Below are 23,137 nucleotides of genomic sequence, written 5' to 3'. Positions count from 1 at the left end.
ACTAACATCCATACATATAGAAAATCCCCCAACGTATTTGCATTTTTCATATTTGAAGATCTCCAAAAACTTAAAAATTTTGGAGACCTTCACTATACTTCCCTCTGTTATATGTATAACAGTTGGAACGAATACGCTGGTACAGCTTAAAAAAAGGGAAACAGCAAAACCGGCTTGTATTTTCTTTTTTTTTTTTTTAATTGATAACGAATTTTTGGTAGAAACTTCGATAAATATAAGGGGGAAAGCGTAATGCGGTAGTTATAGAAAAGATAAAATATAAACAAGGCACAGTTTACTGTTACGATTGTTAATTAGATTATAAAATGAGCAAACGGAGCTTTTATTGCATAGTAAATCTGTCCTTATCTCGGAGTTATACAATTTTTGTTGAAACACGACGTAACAGGTAGATAAAAGGAAAGTATTTATTCGAAAAGCGATAAGACACTTCCGTTCGACACCCACCCGAATCGATAGAAAGAAAGAGAGCGAGCGAGTGGTCGTCCATTCAAAAAATCATAGGAGATCGTCGTATGCATCGTAATCGTTTCTCGCTTCATTAACGTCTCGTTTTTGCAGCGGGAGACCTTGCACGCCATTCATAAACTCTATTTCGCATTCGTTCTACGCTCTACCGTACGTACGGTGGCAGCGACCACTCCCTCGTCACCGGTTTATTTAAGGAGCGGATCCTGACGGCGACAATTTAGGCCAAGGCTGATGCCAAACGCCTTTACGCTCGTAATTTGTTTTTCTCTATTTTTTTCGTCCCGTTCGTCCAATTACATTCGCCGAAACTTTTTCCTCGTTTCCGCCCGATCCATTCTAGATATTAATAATCTATCGTGTATCAATTTTTAATTACGTGCGGCTTAGGACCGATAAAAGCGCGTTCGTTAAGAGTAACTTTTTATTTTTATTTATTTTTTCCTGGCATGTAATATATATCTTAACATATCGACACGAGATGGAGGCACCGATCGTCGCATGTTAAATTTAAATACATAATACAAGTGTTGCTATGAACAAATCGATACGTCTTCATACGGCTTTTATAGAACGTTGTCTTACAAAACAGGAGATTTTGAAGTAACGCAGAAATTATTCCTTGTTTTGCTGAAAATACACGTAGAATTTTACGATATTAATTAAACTCACGATTACTTCTGAAAATTTTGAAATTAGGAAAAAAATATCATCGGTCAATTAACCAAGAATTAAAACGGAATAAAATAAACACGGTACTTTTATGCGCTTACTCAATGTAGCTAATATTCATAAATTTATTTTACTAGTCATTAATGTTTCTTCGTCGTTGTAAATTTAACTTCTAATGTTCGTATATAACCAATGGAAGTAGCAAAAATGGTTTCGCCCGCAAATAATTCTCATAGCTAAAATATTACAAGATCATATGTTATTTTTTTTTATAATTTCCTAATCATAATACGTAATTAAAAATAACTTTTAAAAATAAAAAATAATTTACAATTGTTCAAAATAATTACATTGTAAAAGCACTATTAGACATTACGTAAACAATTTTTAGGATTGATTCTTTTTATATTATCTCCTCCGAGTGTTTTATCTTGAAAACACATCCAAGAATGCCAATGCATATTCTGTAATGGAATTTTCAAGATAAAACGTGAAAGACCATCAAACTTTAAGCTACATCAATCTATCATTAAAAGTACTACACATATACCTTGTATTACTCTATACCAATAAAAAAAAAAGATGTAAACGGGAACACGAATTGGTTTTCGTCTTATGGACTATATTTCTCATGCAAACTTAACAGAAATTCAGTTACTGCCATTTTTGTTATCCCTTCGTCTCTAATTTCTATATTAAACTCGGTTGTCGTTACGAATACTCAACAGATGCGTTACTTTAACCGTAACGACGACGACGATCATCCAGTTTTGAACTGTGTTTTATATATTTACTAACACATTTAATTCAAGAACTTTAAAAAGTTTAGAATTAAAATATATAACGACATTATTTAATCTTATTTTACAGCATTTTATATTTATAACTTCCGTAAAAAATCAATTTTCGAATTAATACAACGGTAATCCAAAAAGCAATAGCGAAAACTATGATTCTGATAGCACTTCACAAACATCATTTCGCTGAATTTCAGCTTTCAGTACATCAGTCAATTCTGATGGAAATGCCAAACTCCGTAGACGTTTCAATATATTATTTGTCTATGTTTTATGAATAAATATCTGTTTTGTCTTTAACATATAGAACACATATCTATGATTTATCGCTCGAGTGGTATCATCGATTATCTTTAGTATAGTCTCTGATATATCGACAACGGCTACGTTTTCGAAGCACAAGATTCTCCTTACTCTATTTCTTAAATTATTGATTTAATACAGTAGAGCGTCGATAAGTGGAACCAATTGGGGACTGGGGTCCTTCCAGTTAATGATTTGTTCCAGTTTCCGACTTTGTACGAAAAAATACATTAACCTGTCCGATGCTCAAATTTTTCTCCGTTGCGTATCGCTTCCTGTTGAATTTTTCTCCGTTGCGTGTCGCTTCGTGTTGAATTTTCGTCGATTTTAAGCCTAACGAAAATTTTTATAATAATCATCGAGACTATCGTATCGTTAAAAATTATTTTGCATTTTGTACAAACAAAATAAATATATTAAAGAATATAAAAAACATGAAAATTATACTTTAGAAGTAAATTTAGTATCAAAAACATTTGATTCAGCACGACACAGTCCGACTGAAAATCGTTCCACTTTCCGGCCATTCCACTTACCGACGTTCCACTTATCGATGCTCTACTGTATTTTATTCCTTTTCGTGTTTTTTTTTCAAGTATTTATAAAAGGAAAGAAACGTATCGCTAATACTTTTAGACTATTACAAGGTATTCGAAAAGAAACGCAATTCATAAAAATGTTTATAAGTTATTTAGAATTATTATGTATAAGAATTGAGTGGACACTACGATAAACAATATTCATTCCTGCAACCTACATTAACGAAATTTGGTTACGAAAGCTCCCCACAAGTCAAACGGAAAATGATAAATTTATGGAAATCAGAATATCTCAAAGAATTCTGTGGAGAAACTCCATTTTCAGAATAGAGTGTATTCGAGTTCTGAAGAATATTGATGACGTCATCGAAACTCTATAAAATAGCTTCAGTACCTATTCGTGTACCGCGTAACAGATAAAATCGCCTTCAATTACGAGCAATTTGAAGAATCAATGGTTTCAGATGGTAAGAAACATGAGTGAATCTATGCAGATGGTTTCATCTACAGTGACTTATTACTTCTATAAAATTTTTAATGTAGTGGACAAATCTTCGCTAGCTTCATGAGAATCCTCTCTATTATCGAAAAACAATGTACGGTTCGTGATATGGAATATTCATTACTTTCTTTATTGATGTAATCAAAAGCGAGTATTGTTAATTAGTCACAATGTATTCAGATCGTAAACAGATTAATCAAGATTTCATCAAAAGAACTGCCTAAAAACACCATTTTAACCAGGATAGGCATCTACCTATAGTTTATTATTCGAAAATCTTATTTACCTCCATCAATTGTCTGACATAAGCCAAGATATACTTCCATCATAATTCAATATGACAGTTTCGATTACATACTTCTGAGCAATTATTTTCTGTTTGAATCTTGAACAATACAGACTACATTTTAAAAAATGAACAAAATTAACTTTTCGAAATAAGAATTAAAGCTATCATCAATATTCTTATAGAAATCGATAGATTGAACCTCTCTTTATTGACGTGAGGGTGTAACTAACGTGAAGAAAACCCTGAAAACTCCACGCGGCCAGCCCGTTGGCCAGGAGCGAACCCGCGACCACCTCTAATTTTCACTGATTTTCTCCACTCGGCTGTTATTTGACCTCATACAAAAATATACGCTACAAACTGACTTTAAATTTTAAGCTACTGAAATATATTAAAACGTCAAAATAAAACAATAAAACAAACTCTTAAATTATGTAATTAAAATTATTTATGAGTCGAAAGATATATTTTTATCAAGATTAAATATACGAGAGAAATAAAAGCTTAACAAAGACAGCCGTCAAAATGATAAATTAGTAGTTCTATTGTTAGTCCAACACTAATATGAAAATACGAAATTGGTTATTTTTCATGTAAGTTCTTCAGAATGAATTTTATGAAAAATGACCACCGTAAATATCGTAGAATTCTGCAAAAATATAACCAAGAATATATTTTACACTGGACTGGAATATTTTGTTCCGACTTATCTATTAACGTATTGAATAGAGCTACATTTCATTATTCAAAACTCCTCTTTCACAATAGATAAGCCCATGCCACCATGGAGTATCTTTTTATTGAAAATTGTATGCCAAAGTATGTATATTTAAAGGAAATGGATGAGTGCCCACGTCTTACATTAAAAAACAATTCTTTTATGTAATAACGAAATAAAATAATGTTAAAGTAACTCTAAAAAAATGAATAATAAAATCGAATTTATAAATGGAACTCGAGCAGACACTTTCGTGTCGTTCTTGTGTCCCCGGAGTGAATTTTTCTTCTTTATTTTTGCAAGATTTTGTTATTGATTCCCTACAATAATGGTATATTAAAATTATTTTTTTTTTAATTTTATAAAATAAATATAAGGTGTTGTATTTCGAAATTTTTTTTCTGTATACTATTTACTCGCATCCCCTGATCTATAATTAAAATAATAAGCCTACAATAAAAGCCGATCGGTTGATTTAATGGGACGTGGCAACGCAACGCATGGGCGAACTGCCAAGGAGGATGCCTCCAGGGAGGACTTTCTACGGGAATTGGTCCCTATTTAAGTGTTAGACACCCGAAGAAAACCCAGAAAAGTCTAAATGGCCGATCTTTGGTGAGGCACGACCGAGAATAAAAGTTAATAACCGCTATATACAGACTATAAATATGAAATATGATAAATTTTCAATAAACTTAACATGTTTATGAAAAGTACTTAAGAATATATAAATTTAAAGTTATATTTTCTGTAGAAAAATAATCCAGGACGGTTTTAAAAAAAATCAAGGCGAAGAGACAGTAAATAGAAAAAAAATCGCATTAAAAATTAGCCCATTTATTAATCAATAAAGAGAGAAACACCATTAGCCTATTTTTTGGTTCGTCGTAAATTTATTTTTCAGAGAATATCGTGGGCGTCATCGTTAATTTATAATTATTCAGCGTTCTCATTTTGAATGATTAGAGAAGTTTTAATTCAATTATTTTTTTTTACAGATAACTTTGAATGTTTCCAATACAATGTCGTGTTGATTGACAGTACTTTTGAATTGTGATTTCGAATAACAATGACACAGTGAAAGAAACGTCATGTCCTCGAATGTACAACGATATTTCATCAACGGCAATTTTTCAGTTATAATAGTTCCTACGATATAGAACGTGATATAATACGAAATAGGTCTAGGCAAGATTTATCGGCGTTAGAGCTAAAAAAGGCCATTCTGACTGGGCGAAAGTATAAAAGATTCTCGTGTTTTAATGCCCTATTTTGTTTTAAATAAATCTTTTGTGACCAGGAACTAGAAATACAGGTAATAGTTCGGTGCTTTCAAGGGGACCTGGCACAAATTTTCATTTAATTTCCTTTGCTAAAGTATAGTTTATTCAGTTTACAGAACAAGAACGAAATGAAGAAAACTTGATATATTATTCAAAATACGGGGTGGCCCAAGAGTCAAATTACGGTGCTTTTTGCTAGCAATTCGGCAATTTTTGCTAGAGAGTTAGTAATTTGTGAAAGTGTGTCAGAGCGTTGTAATTTGTGTATCGAACGAGAAGAATCTCATTTTAAATTCTGCAAAGTTTGTAAGTAATAAAGTACAATAAAACCTGACTAAAACGAAACCCGAATAAAACGAAAACCTACCTAAAAGAAAAAGAATTCTTCGGAACAAAGCGATTTTCTGTTAGAAAAACATGTTCAAAACGGAAAAATATCCCGGTTTATACAGGTTTTATCGAATAAAACAGATATAGCTTAAAAGTTGAAATTAAATATTTAAATTAAAAGTTATTCGTAGAACTGTTATTGTTAAAAGTAAATAATATTTTTCATTATTATTATGTTTGCCAAGTATAAATTTATAACAATTGCGAAGGAATAAACAATAAAAAAAGCTGAATGCTTGTTCACTTATATAATAAAAAATGATAAACGATTTTGCATTTTTCATTTAGTCAACATCTATTTTTTCAAGGAGATAAAAATCAGAATTGATTGGATGAGTCGTTTTATGGAACTAACAAGGGGATATGCGGTATCGATTAAACGATAAAGATGAAAGAGAAAAATTGCAGTTCAGACAATTTGGCACCATAAACCAAATTTACCATATGAATTAAATAAGATAAAGAAAATGGCGTTTTCTGCATGCGTATGTCACGAGAATGTAATTTTTATAATACCCAATTATTACATCGGAAATTTCTTGATAGGATAGTTTAATATAGACCTACGCCTAAACCTAAATTTTCCATAAGGCAAGGCTTGGAAACAAATAATTACAAAAAGACCTATATATTAAAACACAAGATTCATAATCTCAATGTCTTACCAGTATGTAATTAATAAGATCGTATACTAGTAACTACGTATATGAGTGAAGTAGTAATGTAACTTACTACATACCAGCTATTTTTACTAAGAAAAATATACTGGTATATACATACCAATCTCTTTCCAGCACCTATCGGAATAATACTGGTAAATATACCAGTAGTATACTTTTACCAGTATAATTTAAAATGCGTATCAGTAATTTTTTTTGTGTTACAAAAGTATATAAGTATTAAATAGTAATTTTTCCTTTAATAATAACTGTAAATATGTGTTAGTTTTAATAATTTTATAATACTTTATCATTTAAATTACGTATTATATATCTATTTTTTAAATATAGCATTAAAACATGCCATTATCTTCGTAAAATTTATCGAATTTTCTTCTTTTGCTGGTTTTATTTGAGTCATTAGTCTTATAGATTTTTTAAAAAAGATATTTGGACTTGATGTTAAACTTATTTGAAACTTTCCATTCTAAAAATGTCTTTATAGATTTTCTTAAATGAAATTCTATAGATTAAAAACATAAAAAGAGAGAAATGAGCTAAAATAATTTGTGAGAATTTTACATTACAAGTTTTTTAATTAAAACGAAACAATTTTAAATCATCGTATTCGAGATTTTTTTCCGTTAATTACTTTAAACTGTTGAAGTTTCTACAGAAAAATCTTAGTTGTAAAAAGTTTAGGAAAAAAATTTACATTAAAAATTTTGAATGTTAGAAATAAGGATTAGCTCTATTATTTAATTAATTTGTTTTCCTAGAATAAGTTATCCTATTAATACTTCTAAAGGTTTGTATTTGGTATAATTTTTACTGAAAAATACTTAGTACTAGGTATAAAAAATATCAACAGTAATTAGTAACAGTAAACGTAATTAATTACGTTTGTACTTAAGAATGTGCGTAAAATATAAATTATTTCAGTATACAGTATTATCATCATTAGTTTTATAATTTTGTTCTTAACATAATCTTATGCTTTAATAACACGCCCAGTGATCGTAGACTAATTAAAGCACCTCTAAACTTCTCTATTTAACGCTAAAACTCCTCTAACCTCTAAGTACTTCTATTTAACGCTGCATGGAGAGAGCTTTAGCAGTTCTGAAATGTCACAATTTGGTATTGTGACATGTCAGAACATGCGCAATACATTTCTGTAAAACATTAGAACCAAAATTTACCACTATGTTGTTTTTGGAGCTACAGGCAACAAATATTTTATTTGTACAAGACATTCGTACTATACAAGACCTCAGAAATTCAGGAGGTACTGGTCAATATGTTTCTCATCCTCGTGAAGGTGACGAACACTGATCGCAACTGAACAACCGACCGCAAATCATCCTCTATGATGCTTCTCAAATTAAACGTGATACTGTCTTTTAAAGCTGCCAAATTTGTAACATGCCTTCGATAAACCAGTTTTTAAGTGTTTTTTCGTTAATAAAAAATGAACAACGGAGGGGATTTAACGTTATTTGTTGATTTTAGCTTAAAATCCAAGCTTAAAACTTTAAAAAATATTCATTTCGTTTTTTATCCTTTATCTTGTTTTTTTGTCGTTGCTTGTAGCGCCGAAATTTCCTTAGCGGCCACTTTGAGCACTAATTCTTTTTGTACGGAAACATCTTTCGCGCGTTTAATGTCATTATACTAAATTTAGTTGCGATTGGACTGATAAATAACTTTTTAGAGAGCATTGAACAAGGGTACTTTAATTGCCCTGCACTTTATCATCATCTTTTATGAAAATTAACGCAATAAAATTTCATTAACTAGCCATTTATTTTTGTCAACAAATAAATAGTTTGCACTCTGAAATAGAATCTTCAGTGTTTATGACTTGAAAGGTATACTAATTCTATTAAAATCTTTAAAATGTTTTAGATATTTTAAATAAATTAGTGTATTTGTAAAAATTGAATTTTCAAAAATTTTAATTATAAATGCTATTTATTTATTCAAATAATAAACATTAAAGTAAAAGTATTATACGAAATAATACAGTCAAAACGTGCGGTTAGAAAAGGAAATTTAGGGTAGTTTAACTGTTAATAAAAAAAACGATCTTGACAATTTATAGATTTGCTATAAAGATAAAAAACAACGTAAATGTCCTCCTTAATTGCTATTTCAACAATAAGCAAAAATTTTATTATTAACCATACAATCGACAAGTATTAATTTTAGAAAATAAGCTGTCAAACGATTCTTTCTCAAGTATTTTACAAGGCTGGTGTTTCAAGCATTAAACTAAACGTTAACACTCACAAAATACATAAGCCAATAATAAGGTATAATATTTTACAGAGTAAAGTTTAGACGAAAAAATAAAATGACTTGACCTGTGAGATGTGTAAGTTATGATCTCATCTCATCAATGCCTAATACTTGGGAAATTGATGATAATGTTGAAAAAATTAAAGGTTAAAAGAACAAATATAAAGATACATAAATTATGAAAGATAATTCTACATATTTATTTAATAAAAACTGAAATAAAATATAAAAGAAAGCAAAGAAAAAACAACTTTATCGAATTTTAACAAAGGGAAAGTAAATTGTTGTGTTAAACGAAATTTCCTAATGAAAATATTTTACACCCGAAAGATGGCCTCTCAGTAAGTATACTCCCACTTACCATGTTTAGTACGCTAGAAAAAAAATAACAAAATTAATATTACCTATATCAATACAAAGTTATCTAAATTATTTATTTATTTCGGCTTATTATAACCGCGTGGTAAATGAGTTTATAGTCAAATTAATTAATATAATTAATAGAAGTTTACGATGATGTAATTATACCGGATAGATTATATTAATGGTAATAAATCAACGTTTATCGACGGTATCATATTTTCGTATTAATAAAAATACAGAAACTGAAAACTGTCGAAATGATCCCGTGTACGGGTAAATGACCTGTTCTTGGAGATATTTAAACAATGACGCAAGTTGTAAAGTCAGAAGTTTAACGCCAATCACTCGACACTAGAGTTTATCTTCTCTTATACCATCGAAAAAGCAGATAGAATATCTCTTAATATTTGAGTAATGAGTGACGACCTACGCTTTCAGTTATTTAATTTTCTTTTGATAAATACTGCGATAACAAATTTGTAATCAATAGGCTATACCAAACGTACAATTAAATGATTATTATATTATCTTTATAAGGAAATTTAAAAATATGCAGATAAATCTTATCAACCGAACAGATTTCGTGCCTTCGGCAGATGTATCAATTAACAATAATACATAGAGAATAAAATAATATAAATAACCTTAACTTAGAATACCTCAGATATAAATCCATTGTAAAAAATACTTCAAACCTTTTATTTTGTGTTATTTTTACAATTGTTATTTAGTTATTTTAACGGGTTTTATCGATTATTTGTTGTATTGGGGGTGGCATATATTGTCCTCGAGACATCTGTATTTCAAATAAATAATTCTGAGAATTAAGTGTAACCTTAATACGATCCAATACACGAATATACATGCATATATACTGTATAATTTCTTTGGAAAGAGACTGGATGTTCACCAAGTGATGAGTCAGAGCTATTCCAAATAAAATGGAAGCCACTAACAGCGAGTAACGCACAAAACAACCTTGTAAAGAGTCATTAGCAAAAGAGCCACTTTATTTCTAAATTAGTGTAATAAGAATGATAAACTTTATTGAAACTCGAGTCGTTTCGCGAATTATTCTCTACTATTATCTTTAATTTATAAACACCTTTTAAATAGCCGACCTACCGCTAGCGTTATAATGAGATGACTCATCAATAATTACAATATATTTTTCGACAAAATTGAAATCGTTTTCGTTATCAGGGCGTACGATCGTGTGCTAGTGAATTTGCGTGTGTATCAATGCTTAAATCAGAAAAAAATTACGATTGTTGTAGACAACATCCCACGCTTGGTCTGTCTTCTGGCCTACAACTTAAGTGTTAGGGTGCGGATAGATAATGGTTTAGGCGTTAACCTCAGTATAAGTTCCTGGATCATTAGTTAAATCAGTGGTGCCCATTTCTCACGTTTACAAGCAAAAATAAAAAATAAATAAAAAAATTGCGTCCATTCAGCTAATCATTTTTGTAAAAATATATTCATCACGATTAAATTTTTTTCATAATAATATTTTTCAACTTTTTTATAGAAATTTTTTCCCCACAAATTTCTTTTCATATAACCATGATTTCATTTTAAATCAATATATATATATATACGTATACATGGGCGTCTGCAGAAAATTTTCTGGGGAGGGAGCAAAGCTTGGAGACAAATAATTACTCAATAAATTTTTATTATTTAATTTTTTGGGTCTTTTTCAAGACAGACAAAGAGACTCGTAGTCAAGGGTGTAAGTATACATCTCAATCACTTTCACGATTATAATTTGTGACACTTTTTACTCAATCCTAGAGGAGGACAAGGGGCTCGTTTGCCTCCCTCCCCTCTGCGGATGCTCATGTTTGTGTGTGTGTGTGTGTGTGTGTGTGTGTGTGTGTGTGTGTGTGTATAAGTTGTATATTCAAGAAATAAAATTTATATAAAAACTATGTTATTGGAATACATGTATACTGTAATGCTTATTTTTCAATTGTACTTATATTTCAAGCTTGATTTAAAATATAATATTAAATTCGTATTATTTTCTTTATTAAAAAGAATACGGTTAACTGACTTGTGCATTCTATGAATGTATCTTTTTATACATATACAGGATGCCAAAAGTCCATTAACCGTATTCTTTGCAAGCAATTCAGCATTTTGTGAATGTATGAGAAACTTTCACAGAGACAAAGAGAACAGAATATGACTACAATGATTTTTGGGCCATCCTGTAACTTATTCCAACAAAAGGGTGATAAGATAATTGTAGAGCAAATTTAGTATTCTCTCTGAAAGTATATACATTAACACAAGGCTTAATGTATTTGCATATATTAAGTTATCTAGATATCTGTTCAATTTTCACAGTTTCATGTCGTTTGAATGCTAAAGAATGCAAGGGATAAACTGAAACATGAACTGAATGCATAGTTTCTCGGGTCTTTAGATGAATTATTGAATTTTGAAGTTTACTTAACTATTTAATTATATTAAATTATTTCACTTAAATACAGTATAGACGATCAAATTGTAATAGTGTTATATAGTTGTATTAATTTTAAGATAATTATTAACAATGCTTTAATTACACGAAATCCACATTTTACGAATTTTGCGTAGAAGTAACAAAATTTTAAATTAAAATTTGATTAAATCTTTCAAATTTTAAATGTAATTAATTAAAACTATAAATAAAATTTTAATTAAATAATAATGCTATTTTTGTAATTTGCTCAAACCAGAAAAAAAGACGGTCATTTATTCAAGGGTAGCTTTTTTTAGTTTTTAATCAAGATTAGTGATTAATTAATAATAAAATTAAAACATTATACAGAGAAACTGGATCAAATAGATAATGAAAACCAATTAGTTCATGCATGAAGGAAATTAGGGAAAAGAAAAAAAGTGTTTACAGAGAGATGGAAATTAAGGACAGCCGTTGTCCTTCATGTCGATCTGTTTATGAAGAAGGACACGTTGTATTGGGTCAAGTATCAACTGTCATTAAAACCACACACTATACCGATGACATTATCTCTAATACCTTAATAATAATTTCAAATCTGACTATTTCTTGTGGGAAATTTCTATAATACTTATTTATTACATCGAAAATAGCTTAGTTTATTTAATACGTAATTAATGCAATTTAATAAATCAGTCTTTGTGTCGTATATGTAATTTATAATGTAGGAAAAGCAGCATATATATGTCGTATATGAGCTCGTTCTGTGTTATTATATCGCTTTGCGTTTGTCCTCCAATATATTTGCATTGTCGAGGACAAATGCAAGCGTATTAAATCAAATATGTATTGTTGTCTGCGGGGTATTGATCGGTAATCATCCGATCAAAGTAAAATTTCTAAAAGAGATACACTTCATTCGATGTTTGCCAACTTCTTCTGACCTTAATATTTTCATAAGATAAAAACTGCTATTAAAAGAGAGAATATTTGCATTCAGGAAACCAGACGGAGCGATAAAGAAAAGTTTGTCTGGCTTGAAATTCAAGTTTGTTTTTGAAAGAACAAACAAAGATAAATGCGATAAATTTTGATATGTTTTCTCGCATTAATTGCTGTAAAACTAATGGCAATTTTAAGTTTATTAATCTTGCAATTTGAGCGTACACTTTTCAGTTTGATTCTTTTTTTTATTATTATTTGTTTTAATAGTTACATTAAGTTTAATTTAATTAAAATTTTTAAAATAGATTTTTGTGTAATTATGAAAATATTTAGTTTCATTTTTTTTTGTCTCACTGAATCTGTTTACTGTCAAGAACAAAGTAATTAAAGTTAAAATGATCACGACTACTAGAAAACTGATTTAAAAAAATTAATAATATTCCTCCCTACCAGTTATCAACATGAGATTTTAAGAAACTAAATATATGTTTTATGAAATAAAAAGTTTGTTAGTTTATCATAATTTAATTAAAAATTTGTTTTGATCCGTGATTAGCATTGTGCAAATTCTTCAAATAGCCTATAATGTAGTTTTTATAATAAACATTTAAAAAAAAAAAAATTAATTTAACGATATAATTGTATGAAAAGTTTCGACAAAAAGATTTACATGACATTTCACTTTTAGTTATTGTCATTTGACAAGACTAATCGATTCTCCCAAATAACTTAAAATATTCTGTTTACAGTTTCTACTTAATTAATAACAAAGAATAATTAAGATATCAAAGCTGAAACTCGCATAAAGTTATAAAAACCAGTCCAATTTTTACAGTTTTACGCTTTATATGTTATATTATTTTTTAAAATGTCATTCTATTTCGTAGTATAATTGCTGAAGTAAACATTTCACATAGCCTACATGACATCCAATGTAAATTAACGCAGTTTTAAATCCGTTTTAATTTAAAAATCTTTCATAAAAAGTAAAACATCGCTTTATCGAACAAATAAATACCTTAAGATCATTGATCGAAAGATCAATGATCTTAAGGTATTTACTTCTTCGATATGTAAGCTATACTGTATAAGTAAGGTATTTACTATAGCAATTCATATCATGTTGTGTCAATATGATATCAATTAGTATCTAAATCAATACTACGATTATTTTCCCAGCTTTTAATTATGTTATTATGTATTATTAAAATTTTTCTCTCGTGATCGTTGTATCCAAAACACACGAATAACTTGTATGTAAATTCTACTACCCAACGAAAAAAATAATGATTAAACATCGTTTAAAGCCATTTAGAGTATCAATAAATTGTTAAATTAATTCATAATCGAGTATACAGGGTCATATACAGGGCATAAATATAACTACTTTAAATAATTTTTAAACGATTTAAATTATCGAAATTCATAACTTAAAAATTTATCTTATTTCTTTAAAAATAATTGATGAGTATATAAATTATTGGCATAAATTATAGAAATGTTTAATTATAAACACAATTTTTGTTTCAATTTCTATAATTTATATATAAATGATTCAAAAGGAAAAAATAAATATTCAGAATTTAGTCTAGTTTTAAAATAATATAATTATTACTTAATAATCATACTAATAAAATAATTATAATATTTCATCTCTGTTTAATTAAATGATCTTGCCGAGGAAACTTGGTCTCATTTTAAATTTCATAAATAATGCATTAAACTGATTTATCATCATCAGCCGTTCGTAACGAATTTCTTCCTTCTGGCATTTAATAATAACAATATAGGGCAATGTGTAATGATGAGTTTCGTATGCTTTCTTGAAAACTTCGTTTATGTTAATAAAAAAATAAGACAAAATTGTGAAGAAAATTTTATATATTGATTTTATAATAAAATACGAAACAGAAATAAAAAATATAACGTACATTAAGCTAGCATGCATGAAGATTGTGACATATTACCCCTGACTAAACCTTTAAATTTAGATTTTATCGTAATGATGCTTAAATTTCATCCATAATATTTTTTGCTGCAGTCAAACCTCGGTATATTGCCCTCCTAAAGAGCGTCACTCTCGTAAAGCGCTAATGAATACTTGCGAACGGATCTTCCTCATAAATGTTACAGAATGCTTCCAATACTGATAAATTAATAAATGTTCGAATTTGCATTATAAAAGGTATTGTTGTTATCAAATCACGTGACTATCGAACACTTCAATTCGTTTGCCGACCTCTTTATTACATGTCAGGTTCTTTAAGTTTAGCGCAATAATCGATTTAGGGTCAATTTCAGTGAATAAATGGTGGCGCTAAATCGAGGATGGACAGTATTTCGAATCAAACGCTTTTACAAATTTTCTACACGTTCTCTTGCGATTTTTTAAAATACGACCAAGTAACTCTTAAACAAGTAATGTAAACTTAAATTTTAATAAATTAATTTATTAAAATTAGCAAATTATATCCGTATAACCCGGTGACGACACTGTATATAGAACGAAAATAAAGATTAAAAACGAAAACGATAAAGGGTTAGAGACTTCATAAAAATGAGATATAAATTCTTATTTAAAGATATTTCGAGTTTTGTTAATATACCTTTAATACGATCTACAGAAAAATCGATACGATAAAAAATATTAAAACGAAAAATATAAATAAATATTAATTTAAAATTCAGCGGAAGCATTCTATATACAAGAAACTAATAAGGGGGGAGAAGGCAAGAAGAACCTAAACAAAATTTTCGTGTAAGTTCTCACGAAGATGGGAATGAGTTTCAGTTACCAATAAAAGAAAAACATATCATTCTTAATAATAATGTTTATTTATAACATCTGATATCCAATTTGAAAAGAAAATGTTACCTCGGAATAAAGAAAAGGCTGATTTAAAAATAAAAATAAATTATTAAAACCAAGGAAAAAATTTACACTTTTCATTCTGCAATACGCACGTTACAATATAGATTTTATAGTTCACGTTTTAATATTAATCGTGCCGTTACGAACAATTTTAAGTTTCATAAAAATGTTTAATATAAGAAATATTTGCAGATTATTTTAATGCAATATTAGAGTTGAAAAATGTTAAAATTAAGACACGAACGTTCGACCAGATGCGTAAAGAACTTCATGTGTATAAAGTATTTCTTTGTACTTTCGAATAAATCAAAACGTAGGAATATGAAAAGGAAAAAGGATTGTACTTTTATATAAAAAAAGATGAGAGATGTTTCAGATAAGAAGTAAATCGAAACAGACAAGGTCACTGAATCTGAAAATGAATACAGACAGAGGAAGAAGGAAAGCGTAACATAGTAACCATTTCTAACTCTACATATTGAAATCACAAGTTTTCCCTCTTGATTTATTCATCAAATAAGGCGATGCCATATTATAATTTAATTTCTTAATTATAAGCTTATTACTATTGTCTAAAATTATATATATATCAAATGGTAGTGTGTCTACATTTAAACCTAGAAAACACTTTTATAAACATACAGGAGTACATATTACAAAAAAATAAATAAATATAAGAGAGCCTCATTAATTTAAAACCTCGCATTTAAATTACTTGATAAAATGCTGTAATCTTTTTTAGTAACTGAAAAGTATTCAGAATATATAAAATTATAATTAGTATTTTAAATTGTATTCCATCCTATTTTTGAAGTATCAAAGTTACTTTATGAATGATTTATGAAAATTAAAATACGAGTTGGATTCGTAAATCTAAATCATGCATTAAGAATGGGTTGCGAAGGATATAAAACTATCGAGAAGTCCGGTTATAAAGAGGAAGATGGAAGAGTGTGTTGGGTGGTAACCGTATATGACCAAAACAAGAATCGACCCTTGATCCTAATACGCTTTTCTCATCGTGCTGAAACCCCGCTGCCAGTTAAAATGAGTCAAGCTTCTTCAAACTGATATTTAACTCTCGTTTCTCCGGTCTGTTCTATCAACACGTCTGTCGCCAAATGCTAATTTGATCTCTCGATTTCAGACTATTCTAGCTTCTTGAAATTACCCTCTTTTAAAAGATAGTCGTTAGAAGTAATCAATATTCATTACTGCAGAGCCTGTATTGAATTATAATTTATTCGAATGAGAAAAGTCATTACGATGGGTGTAAGTAGTACCTAAATCCACATTATTATTTCTAAGTATGAACTAATTTACAAATGTCCCAAATAAATTATCCTTAAATTTAGATTGAAATTTTCATTATTTTAATTACAATTTGTTGTACTGGTAAATTATTATATTGATCTAGGGTATTATACACTAAAATATGTAATAATGTATCAACATAATTTGAGTGTTAGTAAAATGAATCTCTCTTAAGTATTTTCTAATCCAGAACAAAAACTTTTGTTTTATTTGATAAAGTGTATTTAACCTCATCTTTATTTATAGAGCATGCATTATGTTAGTTATAACCACTTATCTTAAATGCAACAAGAAAATGCAAATAATCCTAATTTATATTATGTCTAATAAAAATTTAAATTATTATTTCCAGTATGTAAATTCATGTTAATTTCATGAAAAATTTACTTTTAATTGTAATAAGATTACACGCATCAAATTTGAATATAAAACAAATAATCAATTGTCTTTAAGAAAGATTTACATACAATAATTGTGTTGAAAAATTAAATTTCTACAGACCCTATAGACCCATTTACTCTAACAGTTAAGTATAACTATTCAAAAACTACTTATATTTGATAAAAATAATAAATTAAAAATGTTGATGCAATTTAAATCTTTTATAAAACGCAATAACTTTCTTAAAATTAAATTTGTTTCTACCTACCTGTCAGTCAAGGCAGTGTATAATTTCAGAAATGAAGCAGCAACTGTTTTCAACCACACCCTCTATACCTCTTCGACCAATCAGAGAAGAGAAATAAGGTTTCTTTGTCAGAGTTTGAAGAGTTTTTCATTATGAAAAAAGAACACGGATTTTAGCGGTTGAAAAATTATAACAGGGCACCCACCCAGTAAGAAGCGTGTCACGGCTCCTAATAAAAAGCAATGGCGACGGTATTGGAAACAATCGAGATATTTATGTGTATACGAAGACGATGCAAAATGCAATAAATTATTCTTTCCGGTGAAAATTGTGTCGAAACGAAACGCAAGAAAGCATCGAAGCTTAATAATCTCCATGGAATAATTTTAACTCCGATGCGAAGTGAAACAAACTTGGTTTTTCTGTGTCGGTAACGGGACCACCATATCGATTTACAAATGGTCACTGCAAAAAGCCACCTGGTTGTAAAGGGAGTAACTATGCATGACCATTTTTCTAAGTTTTTCTATTTAGAAAAGTTTTTTCTTTGCTTGTAAAACTGCAAACATTTTTACAGTTGACCTCCTAACTGTTTTTTGGAACGACAATGTTTATAGAAAACTGTACCACATCAATTTTCGAAATTCGATATAGAGAGTTAATGATGTAGAATGACTTTTAAACTGCGCTGTAAATATTCTGGGAATTTTTTATTGTCTAATAACACAAATCAATTTTTAAAATATATTAAGATTTCGGCTCTTAGACAGTATTTTCCGTGTTAATAATTTGCCTGTATTATTTTCCTCTTAAATTTCAAACCTTTTAGGGCAACCTTATGACTCATATAACCAGTTTGACGATGGCTATCCAATATTTTTACTCTTTATTAGTAGATTAATTTCAAATGCTTATATTTTAACGAAATTTAAGTTTTATTCCGCAATAACCGATAAAACAAAAAATAAATAAATGTAATTTTAAAATAACATGGCTTTAATTCTAAATCAATGTGCGTATTTTATTCATTTCTACGTCTCTCATATTTAAAAAGAACTACCAACTTTCAATATGTATACAGTATATATATTAAATTTTAATGTTTTGAATTGAATTTCATTAAGCTGGAACTATAAATATAATAATTAAGACAATTTTAATGCTTCGATTCTAATACAAAGACCTTATTTTATTCGTCAAACACTTCAAATTTTGCAATAATAATTAAAACTTTTAATCTCCTTTATTTAACTAAAAGTATCGTTAGATTAAATATTACGATATTGTATTAATTTCCAGGATCAAAATAGTTTGTTTTAAAGTACACATAGTTCCAGGGACGCAAATTCTAGAAATATGATGATGCTCGTCCACTTCTGTTTAAATATGCTGTGGTGTGAATTGTATGCAATATTGCGTGACTTATACAAGAGATTATAAACTAATTTAAAACGTGCTCGTTATATGAAAAAAGTTTCTGTAGTTTTGCAGATTTTGAATTCCAAGAACTTAAATATGTTTCTGGGTCAATAACACTATAAACGGTATCTATAACGCTATTTAAAAATAGTTTTATAGTTATGTAATGTCGGCTACTTCGAAATAGTGAAATTAAAATCAGAATTTCATTCAATTTATTTGTTTATAGTAACTAATAGTAATGTTTAATTTATATAAGCATGTAAAGCATTGTTTGTTTCAAAGTTTTTGAAAAATAAATAATATAATAATAGTAAATTACTTTCATTCACTACTAGAATCCCTCAGTTTTTAATTATTTGAAACAACCACTTAAGCACTAAATCAATAAATCAAAATATGATCTCGAAATTTCAATAGTTTATAACGATGTCAAGGTTAAATTAAATCTTCCACGGTCGAAAGAGGATTCAACTGCTTGAAAATAATAAAAAATGAAAGACAGAAATTTTGAAGAATTACCGAAACGTTAAGTTTGATAAACCTCAATTAGAGCATTCCAAAATCGAAATTCCAAGAATAGAAGCGCATTAGATAAAGGTTTGATAAAACGACAATTTTTTAAATGTTCCTTTAAGATACACCAAACATTATTTCTTCTTCCTTTACTATTTTTTCCTCTCTCCTTTCGGAAAATTCAACTGGATCGTATGACAAAAGTATAACAGATCTCGAAAATACTGTTTAAACACACAACAAAGAAACCTCTTAACACGGAATAAGTCACACGATAAGATCTCTTGTATTTAAATGTTTTTTGCGAGTAATATATGTTAGATTACATCAATTATTGTATGATGAATTACATTTGGTGTAATTGAAGAAGCTCATGGAAAATATCAAATAAGTAATATTTGGTTAAATTATGATCCTTTTTAATTTGGTTAAATTATGATCCTTAATCATAAACATTTTTATGCACTGAATTCACAATTTCAAAAAAAAATATATATATATATTTATCGTATTCATTATTGTTACATGCCAGAATAAAGTTATAATTACAACTTAGGCATATCATCTAATTATAATACTTAAAATTTGACGTCAATTAAATTAATTCTCGATGTTTTTTAATTAATTAATTAATTAATATTTTAAAAGTTCCTTGTTGTGTCCAATTGTTAATTAGCATATTTAATGGTAATATTAGTTCATTTTTAATTTATAGCGTAATTAAATTAATCTATTCACTTGAAAATTTAGAAAATATTTAAAAATCTAATAATGATTTCTGTATTACTTTTCTTCTATAAATCTAAAGTAATGCATTCGTATATTGTTTATAGTTGGTTTCTTTTGGTAAGAATTTTTTCTACATTTGGCCTTGACATTATAATCTCAAATGTCTAAACAACATTACGAACAAGATTTCATCGTTTAATCCGATTTACGAAATGTAAGACAAAGCATTACAAACTAGCCTCAATTATGCAATAAATTTAGTTTTCAAGAATATATGAAAATATTAATAAAACATAATTCTAGTTCAGTAATTAATTAACATTAAAAACTTATTAAATAATTATTAATGTTTATAAATTATAAAGTTTAATTCGGTAATTTATACATAATGTATGTGTCTCCATCTCGCGATGGAAAACATAATTAAGATATAGAAACTAATGAGGTTAATAATGCAAGAATTCACTAACTACTTAAGAGATAATAATCCTTGCCTTGTCCTGTATTTAATGTCCTTGTTTATAAAAACATATCGAATGCCTTCGGGAACAAATAATAAATCTATAGACTGCAAAATCCTGGAAGCATCATACATCCATAAAAGTTTTATTACACCAAACGAAGTGCATTTCCTATAACGATAATAAATATAAGTTATGCATAAAGTATTTTATTATTTTATGCAAATTAATTATATAAAAATTATTAACTAAGTTATTAAATTAAATAAGCATATTATATATAGCTATAAATAAAAATTATTACATTATAAGTATGATCGAAGGGAAATTTTTGATTAAGGTTTAAAATATGTAAAAGAATTTTTCAAGGATAAAATTTTCATATTAAATTTGAATGCAAATCGACGAGACTTTTAAATAGAGACGAAGCTCATTTCAAGAAGTGGAATTAAGATCAATTATTATCCCGTCTTAATTCGATTCGTCATATGTTTTTTACAATGTAAACAAACAAAACTGTCAGTCAGGAAAAATAAATATTTTCTAAACAAACCGATGGATTTACAAACAGGAACAACTTCTAATAAGACTTTAAAAGATTAGTGTAGCTGCAAATGAATTTTTTTCCTCTTACGTTTTAATGTCTTGGAAAAGATCCATCATATAACATTAGTGAGTGAAGTTTGCCAACAAAATATACAGTGCATAACAGAAATGACAAGAACATTTTTACTCTAGTCATTTCCTTTTTAAAGATTACAATACGATAAACGTTTATACATATAGATATATATATTATTAATAAAGTAAAGTTTCATATAAAACTTTAACAATAAGATGCCATAACGTATATATATATATATATACATAAATACGATGAGACCCTATATCTAAATATAGGTGACACTACTTACGTAAACGTTTATATATCTATATATATATGTAGGTATATACAGTATACACGCTAATTTTAGACGGATGGGGTCAATTTACTAAAACATTATGTTTTAGGTAATTAGATAAACAAAATTTTAAGTCTAGACTCAAGGAATATGTTTGTTTAAGCTGTAGTGTGGGGTATTGGTCCTACCTGTCTACAATGAAATACAAATGTATATGTGTGTATATATGTATAAAATGTATACATACCGTATATACATTTTTTCATTGCAAACAGAAAGGCCATCACGACTTAACCCATCATCTATGCTAGCTAATCCTCGAGTTTAGACTAGATTTTTGTTTACATAATTACATAAAACACAATGTTTTAATAAATTGACCCGCATCCGTTTAAAATCGGCATTTATACACACACATACACACATATATATAGGTATATAAAGTATGTACGCTGTATAATACCTATATACAGTAGGGTAATACGCTGATTTTAAACGGATGGGAATGAATTTACTAAAACATGTTTTAGGTAATTAAGCAAACAAAAATCTGTCTACTCTCGAAGATTAGCTAGCACAGAATAATGGTTTAAGCTGTAGTTTAGGGTATTATCTTGTCTATATGTATAATTATATAGGCTGTATATATATTTTTCATCGCAAACAGAAGGTCAAATACCCTAAACCACCATGTGTGCTAGCTAATCCACTAATCTAGACTTATATATTTTAGCTATTAAACAGTGTTTAAAGTCTGAACTTCGTGTAATCGGCTGATGAAGTTAAGAATGAAGGAACGAGGTGCCTCATGTTGGGTGTATCCCCACATCTGTTCTCATTTCTCTCTAAAATGACCATTAATTTAGTGGAAACATTCGTATAACCGATCATTACGGAGTAACCCCAAGCAATAATAAACTTTTTATACCTTTATATATAATTAGAGTAGTAATTACCTTAATATAAACTTAACCGGATCGTAAGGGACGTGTAGGAGTTAGGTTTTTTTTATTAATTGAGTTATAAAATCGAAACGTAAATCCAACGTATCCGAAACACCCACACGTTCCTATGAACATTAGGCCTAAGGAGCAGACGAAGCAGACGATCATTGACGCTCGTGCGTCTGTCTCGAGCAGACGATGGAACAGGCACGGGAAAGCGGCAATTATCCCTTCAATTTTGCCGTTTTTACGCGAATTTAACCTCGTCTACGCGTCAAAATCTTTACCAAACTTACCGTAATGTCGTTCGCGGTATTTATTTCGTACGGCGATTTCGAATAACGGTATAAATACCAACTTGCAGGTGACATTACGATGAAGCAGTCTGATACGAAAGCGGAAGACCGGTTCGTTCTCCTAGATCTACAGCGCCATCTGACGCGTCTTTCAGGCGTCAAGTAGAATTATTAATATTTTTTGGTTTTATTTTCACTTTTGGATTTAATATTAATCGAAGAATAATGCATGTATTTATAAAAAACATAATTTTATCATACGAGTAATAATTTGAATACGGAAGATTTATTTTTGTTTTTGTTTTTTTTTTTTTTGCTTTTTGATGAAAGATTATCAGAGATCCGCTGGCTACA

At 28.7% G+C, this 23,137-nt stretch overlaps 1 protein-coding gene across 3 annotated transcripts in view; it reads right to left on the bottom strand.

Moving 5' to 3' along the window:
* LOC136969033 (NAD(+) hydrolase sarm1-like) overlaps positions 1-22,922 on the bottom strand; it is a 71,186-nt gene extending 48,264 nt beyond the window's left edge. Inside the window, exons 1-2 of one of the 3 annotated variants that reach the window (XM_067263108.1) lie at positions 22,784-22,922; positions 20,647-20,812 (exon numbers count right to left, since the gene is read on the bottom strand). The gene's annotated coding sequence lies outside the window, so the exon portion shown is untranslated. Of the gene's footprint in view, positions 1-17,537; positions 17,875-20,646; positions 20,813-22,783 lie in introns of those variants that run through there. The other 2 variants (XM_067263107.1, XM_067263110.1) reach the window with 2 other exon arrangements.
* Positions 22,923-23,137: the final 215 nt, after the last annotated feature.

This window comes from Centruroides vittatus, unplaced genomic scaffold, assembly GCF_030686945.1.
Source record: "Centruroides vittatus isolate TY-2023 unplaced genomic scaffold, ASM3068694v2 contig_1695, whole genome shotgun sequence".
NCBI lineage: Eukaryota > Metazoa > Arthropoda > Arachnida > Scorpiones > Buthidae > Centruroides > Centruroides vittatus.
Note: the sequence above shows the minus strand (reverse complement) of the source record. Positions and strands in the feature narration are given on the sequence as shown.